This window comes from Engraulis encrasicolus, chromosome 17, assembly GCF_034702125.1.
Source record: "Engraulis encrasicolus isolate BLACKSEA-1 chromosome 17, IST_EnEncr_1.0, whole genome shotgun sequence".
NCBI classification, from domain to species: domain Eukaryota; kingdom Metazoa; phylum Chordata; class Actinopteri; order Clupeiformes; family Engraulidae; genus Engraulis; species Engraulis encrasicolus.
In genome coordinates this window covers 50382614-50390113 of record NC_085873.1, presented here as the reverse complement: position 1 = coordinate 50390113, position 7500 = coordinate 50382614, and the positions used below count along the sequence as shown (strand labels likewise).

The 7500-nt window shown below is 44.5% G+C and overlaps 1 non-coding gene across 1 annotated transcript; it reads right to left on the bottom strand.

Annotated features, from left to right (window-relative positions):
* Positions 1 to 419: 419 nt before the first annotated feature.
* On the bottom strand, positions 420 to 483 carry LOC134468065 (small nucleolar RNA SNORD77). Its single transcript, XR_010038705.1, has one exon. It is a non-coding gene; the product is annotated as a small nucleolar RNA SNORD77 (small nucleolar RNA).
* Positions 484 to 7500: the final 7017 nt, after the last annotated feature.

Genomic DNA, 7500 nt, shown 5'->3' with positions numbered 1-7500 from the left:
GAGACGAGACGAGAGAAGACGAGACAGCGGCGAGATGAAAGCAGCTTGCCCACAACCAGGGTCACTGACAGCTTTTGGCTGGGCCAGGGACAAAGTCATCTGAAAGGGCCCCCTCACCCAATACATGTCCCGGGCCCATGGAGAAGGGGGGGCCCAGAATTGGGGGTCCTCATTACAGTAATTCTGGGCCCCCCCTTCTCCATGGGCCCGGGACAAATGACCCTTTTGGCCCCCGTCGGCTTTCCTGCCCATAATGCCTCAAGTGCTTCAAAAGACAGACAGCCATGTTGGCAGCAGTCCAGTGGGCCCACACAGTACAGTGCAGTGCAGTGCATGAATGAACACAGGGATGGTCATACCTTCGACAAATTCATTGATTATAATAACAACAGAGAATAATACAAACCTTTATTACAGACAGACACATCAGACTTAAACATGCCTTCATACATCAATCTGTTGCTAAATAAGACTGCATAGTGTTATCAATCCATGTTGGTAATGTCGTCAAGCTATGTCGGTTGTATGTAATGTATGTATGTACGTATGTCTGTATATAGGCCTGTGTCCTTTGTTTTTTGTCAGTTGTGCAATAGTCTTGGGATGTGATGTTATGTGTATGTCTTGTCTTAAACGAGTGTTGCTCAGGGATTCAAAATTAATTTCAGTGCAAACTGACAATCAAGTATAATCGTATCGTATCGTATTGTATCGTATCGTATCGTATCTAATTGGAAACATCAATTAACAGTTCATTTCCATCCACAGTATTTGGCCAATTTAAAGCAGCGCAGCAGTGCATGAATGAACATAGGGATGCTCATATCTTCGGCAAATTCATTCAACTCAATTCAATTTTGTTTATTTGCCAGCAGGGCCGGTTCTGGCTTATTTGGCGCCCTAGGCGAGTTTGAGTTCTGGCGCCCCCCCCCCCCTCTTTTTTAATACCTTACAGAACACAAGAGTAATACCTGTAGTAAGCTTAACTAAATAGTATCAAGAACAATAACTGTTTTGCATCAAATGGATTTCTGGTTCTTTTGGACAGCCGACCAACACATCAGATTGAGTCGCATGAAAGTACCTTCACTGTGTGGTGTCTTGGATGTAATGGTGGTGGCTGGTGCCCCCAACCCCAGATGAGAGGGAGGTTATCAATGTGTTTGAATTGTAAAATGGAATTGAAATGCCAGGAGAGTGGTACAGTACATTTGCATGTCAAATGCATGTGTAGACAATAGGCCTACCAAGGAGGTCTGCATTGATAGCCTATCTACACTACCTACAGCATCACAAAGCATGGCAGCATAACAATTTTAATAAGCTACACATTTGTGCTGTCTATGATTCCAAACCAATTTCATTTCTGTACTGGAAATAGTGGTGCATTTGTGAGTAGGAGAATGAGAAGGGGGCTATCTATGTGTTTGAACTGGAGGGACAGGGTGAGAGAAAGGGAGAAAAGCTGTCACGCTTTTGAATTTCATAATATACAAAATATAGTTAATAGCCTCACTTGTCTGCAATACTACATCACTCAGCATGAAAACATGCTGTGCATGGTTCTGTTACATTATTAATGTAGGCCTATATGTCATTCTGGTCTGGAAACAATGTTTTTTTTTTAAGCTTACAACAAGCAGGTAATTCATTCAAGTGGATGGAAGGAGATATGGCAGCTAAACTTGTTTCAAACATGGCACCAGTCTTACTTTACATTGCTTGTCAACCTAAGCAAGTATTATGATGTCAGGTGGGTGTTAGTGAGTAGGCTACTAACAGCTACTTTACTGGATTTCATTGCTTGGCATACTTGGCTAATGTTAGCATGCTAACTAGCGATTTCTCAGATCAAAAGCAAAGCTCTTTTTTCCCTCTAATTCCAAACAGTAGCCTCATAACTATTAGGCTTTACATTATCACAAACGGTTGCTGATTAAATCACATACTTCCAAAACACCCTCTGCAACTCCTGCATCATGCAATGACTGGTTTAATGAGAACATAACAATTCTCCACCCAGCAGAGCAGCATTACTGTTCGCGCTTGCCCTCTGTCTCTCGAATGATTCTCCAAATTCAAAATAGATCGCACGCTGTCACTCGTCCCGCCCCCTTTCTCAGGACTGTCTGTTTATTGGTTCACAGACTTCCCAGAGACAGTTGAAAGCGATATTACTATTGGCTGAGGGGCGCTTTGCCGTGAGGAGCGCTTTCGCCACGCTTTGTTGATTGCGACTTCATAAAAAAACCTCCATATCGCAAAATTATGCATCGGAGAGCACCATTTCGTCGCTCCTTCTTCACATTGCGCTCTAGGCGACCGCCTAGCCGGCCTATGCTTATAACCGGCCCTGTTTGCCAGGCACTTGGCCAAATCCACACAATACAGATAGTACAAATACTGCAATCAGGACAGATCAGGACAATCAAACAGAAATAACACAATATTGATTATAATAACAGAGAATAATACAAACCATTATACAGTATACAGTATATAGACACGTCTAAATGGAAACATCAATTAACTGTTTATTTCAATCTACAGTATTTGGTCAATTCAATGCAATACGTCATTTCTGGAGATTACCTCATTTCACATCTCCTCTTTAGGTAAATGATGGAGTTTAACATTTCTCCTGTTCTTGCAGCTATTCTCTTACGGTAGGGACACATACACACGAATTTGCGAACTTTGCCATTCATTCCTATGAGGGAGGCGAAGGCAAGCGATGGCAAGCGAACAGGAGCGAAGCGAAGCAAAATTATTCAAGAAAGTTTAATGTTATGCAAATGAGGAGCGAATTCGCCTGCCACGGCCCAATCAAATCAACAACATAACTGTTCCGTTCCATTTGATTCGCCGCGACGACCTGATGACGGTTGGATTTCGCCTCTCTTCGCTTCGCTCGCTTCGCCTCCTATGTGTCCCTACCGCTAGTCTGGCGATGTTACATCCTCTGTTATCGTTGAATCAGATATTCCAACTACTTGTAGCTGCTAGATCAGGGGTCAGGAACCTATGGCTCTAGAGCAGTGTTTCCCAACCAGGGGTACGTGTACCACTAGGGGTACGCGAGCACACTGCAGGGGGTACTTGGAAAAATGAAAGGGGATTGGGATTCTATGGGCCCAAGCACTGACAGGGGCCCATAAGGGGGCCCAAGCACTGACAGGGGCCCTTAAGGGGGCCCAAAATTCGAATCTTTCATGGGGCCCAACATTTCTGGCAGCGCCCTTGCCCCTGTGCTAGATGGTCCCATAGGATTCAGGTAAATATGCTAGCTAGAATGCAACACTGACGGCAGGGCTGAATCCCTCATCAGAACTGAATAACCATATTGATTTGTGAACCCTCTGTGGTTCTTAGACTTTGGCATGAACAAGACTTGAGGGTGCGAAAAGTGTTAACTTCATGTTTTATATAGCAAACATGCTTCACGAAACTTGCCTGGCCTCACAGTGAAAAAGGTTAATTACCTTGTCAACCTAGGTAACAAATTGGTGGCAGGACATAGACTTTGCAATGTTCACCTCTACAATTAAATATAAATCTGTACCCTCTGTCGAAAAAGCCAACTCTGTATAGCAGTGTTTCTCAAAGTGGGACGGAAGCTCCCCTAGGGGGGCGTGGAGGTATTGGAGGGGGGGCGCGTGAAGTCATTCTGCTTTGCCATTAAGTCAACACATTCACTTTACATTCACAATATATTCATTCATTTATTCACTAATAAACTTTACTAAGGCCTATTTATTTGTATTTTCGTAACCATTTTGCTTGAGGGGGGGCGCAGACAGATACCCTTCCTCTGAAGGGGGGAATGGCAGGAAAAGTTTGAGAAACATTGGTGTATAGGCTGTGACTCATCATAACCTGTAGGCCCCAAGCTGCAACCATTAGTATATACAATTACTGTAGCGTAGTGCAGTGTTTCCCAACCAGGGGTACGTGTACCACTTAGGGTACATGAACACACTGCAGGGGGTACTTGGAAAAATGTTGAAATAACAAATGTATGGAGCATAGTCACATTCGGATACAGGAAGAGACATAGGGCATGGATGAGGGGGTACTAATGGTACAACAAAAAAGCTTAGGGGGTACGCAGGACAAAAATCGTTGGGAATCACTGGTGTAGTGAGAGACTGGTGCCACTGCCATAATTATGTAAAATAAGTAAGTCATTCTAAGCGAAACCTACCGTAAATTATGAGAAGGTAATCTCTGGCTCTGTGAAAATCAGTTTGCCCACCTGATGTTGAGCTTGCACAGGGGTGCAAAAACCTGTTATGTGACTGAAATCACAAAATCCCTCTGGCACTTCCCTTCACACTTCAGCTGTATGTGTACTGTTTATAGACCCGCTTTAGGCTAAATTTTTACACTCTGTAATACATATGGGCTCATTTTTTTTGAGCTGTTATTTATTTTATAGCTATTTTTTTTACTTAACTTACTAGTATACTTCTTAGTATACTATTGCATTTTATTAAGTTTTATTTCACCTTACCTCAGTTCATTTTGTTAACCCCTCTGAACAGAGCATATGTCATAACCTTATTGTCTATTAAATTGTAATGACCAAGTCTTAATCTGTTACTTAAGGCTCTCTGTAATCTCATAGCAATGTGTTCTCAGTAATGATTGAATGGGCCCGGCATTTAACAGACAGGCTCTATAGAGTTCAAAAGTTCAAAAGTTTAAAGGTTACTTGAGTCTGCTGTGCTCCTAGGGCAGCGTTTTTTCCCCTGTACATCCCCTTTTTACATTTCAATGTGGTTTGTGCACCCCTTAAGCGAATGTTGCACAGCCGCACATTTTGGGCAACCCTCATTTCCAATAGACCTGACATTTTTTCTGTCATTATTACAATGGAACTTGTTGCATGACAAGTTATAAATTACACTTCAGGTGGATCTTTCCAGCATACAATTCACCAAACAATTAAAACTGTGTAATGTTCATTAATTCTGTATAAAAACACACATATCAGCCATTGCTCAATTCAGCTCGCGCACCCCCTTGTGGCAGGCCGCGCACCCCCAGGGGTGCACGCACCCCAGTTTGGGAAACCCTGTCCTAGGGTTCCATGTGGAGGGAAGTCTCCAGCAAAGAATGTAGATTGGAAAGGAACTATTACTGACTGGAAAATGCATTGGCCACGGTGTACCTATCAGTATTGACACGTAGCCTACCTAAGGACGCGGTGTGCATGAGCAGTGAGTGAGACGCCATGACGGATAAAAAAATGTGAAAATGTGACATCCGGAAACTGTTGGTACGAACGGCTGCTGCAGGTTCCGGCCCAGTCGAAAGAGGATGTCCGGTTGTCAATGTTCAGTCTGCTAGCCATATTAAAGTCCTATGACCTGTTCCACACTCCAGCCCAGGCAGTAGCGGCATTGCACTTTACCATGCCGCCAGTACTGACAGTAGAAGAAGAAAGTGCAGCACTGCCATGCCGTACTACGCTCTTATGACGTCAGTAAGCTGTCTTCTCCAAGTGAGACGATTTATTGAAAACATCTGTCCCAAGTCAATTCTATGATGTTGACGTCCATGCTAATACCGAACCTGTGAACGCTTAGCAACGCTCCGGCATGGGAGCGCAGGTGCAAGACAACTGAGCTAAAGTTGTAGGCTAGTTTTTCCTCAATGGGGGCTCTACAGCCCACCAGGGGGTGCTAGTGAGTAGGGAGCCCTCGGTGAGCATTGAGAAGGATACAGCTGGGAGGGGTGGGGTTGGGTGGGGAGGGGGGAATTGCAATTCCCTTGCAATTGCGGGGCATTAGCCTTTTTTTAATACTAAGGGTGCCTTGGCTGCTTATGACGGGGTCAAGATGGTGTGTGTTCAAAAAAGTTTGAGAATCACTGGTCTTGGACGATAGCTCAGCACTAATGCATCTGTATGAGGCTTCGGGAGGGCGTCAGCTAACGTTCTACTGCCGAACTTTTAGTTGGCATCTTCTACACTGCTGTTCCCAAACCTTGTCTACTGGGACCCCCGTCGCAACCTATATCCCTCCAGTATTCAAGTGTCAATTTTTTTTCTTGTAATATAATTTTGCTAATTTGTAATGGGAAATTGACAAATAAAATGTAAAACATTTATTAATCCTACAAGTTAATACTGTTACAAACCAATTTGATGGAATGGTTATATCACACGAAAGCATACATCAATTGTACCATACATACAAATGGTCACATGTCCCTGTCAGTCGGTCATATTGCTGCAGAGCCTTCGCGACCCCCCTAGGGGTCCCGACCCCAGGTTGGGAACCTCTGTATTACACCATGTCATTGATTCTCAACTGGTGGGTCGGGACCCAAAAGTGGGTCACGGAGGGTTCCTGGGTGGGTCGCGGCGCTATGATGCAATGCACTTAAAAATGACTATGATGTTGAAGACAGAGTGAAACATGGTTAATAGGCCTTTTCCTCTCCACTACTTCATAAGACACATTGTATATCAGCATACAATGCAAATAATAATGCATATTATGAAATGCATGATAATATTTGTCATTATTATTGGAAGAATCTGACGGTGCGACACACAGTTTGGGTCACAACGTATTGACCACGTCAAATTGTGATTCTCAAGACTATTCCAGTTGAGAACCACTGTTTTACACCATATTGTGTTGTGCTGACTCCATTTGGAGTCATTCCATATGCAAAGCCACCGTGTCAGAACGCATTCTAGTGCTGCTGGCAGGCTGGCTGGTGGCTGGTGCACTGTGTGTGTGTGTGCGTGTGTGTGTGTGTGTGTGTGTGTGTGTGTGTGTGTGTGTGTGTGTGTGTGTGTGTGTGTGTGTGTGTGTGTGTGTGTGTGTGTGTGTGTGCGCGCATGTGTGTTCGTCTGAGAAGGCATTGTGTGTGTGTGTGTGTGTGTGTGTGTGTGTGTGTGTGTGTGTGTGTGTGTGTGTGTGTGTGTGTGTGTGTGTGTGTGTGTGTGTGTGTGTGTGTGTGTGTGTGTGTTGGCTGACTGTGGTTCTGACTTCATTGATTCCGTTTCCATGTCCTAGTTCTGACTCCTCGGTTGGCGAAGACACAAACCTGATCAGCTTTCAACACCTTCTGAGTGTGTGTGTGTGTGTGTGTGTGTGTGTGCGTGCGTGCGTGCGTGCGTGTGCGTGTGTGTGTGTGTGTGTGTGTGTGTGTGTGTGTGTGTGTGTATGTGCGTGTGTGTGTGTGTGTGTGTGTGTGTGCGTGCGTGCATGTGCGTGCGTGTATGTGTGTGTGTGCGTGCGTGTATGTGTGTGTGTGCTCTATTGATTTTTAGCCCATATGTAGGTCAGGTGCAACACCTTCTTGTTGTCATGGGAACACGGAATATAACATGTCTAGAGCTTCCCCAGTCCAATCACTGGCCCAAAGACCATTACACACACACACACACACACACACACACACACACACACACACACACACACACACACACACACACACACACACACACACACACACACACACACACACACACACACACAC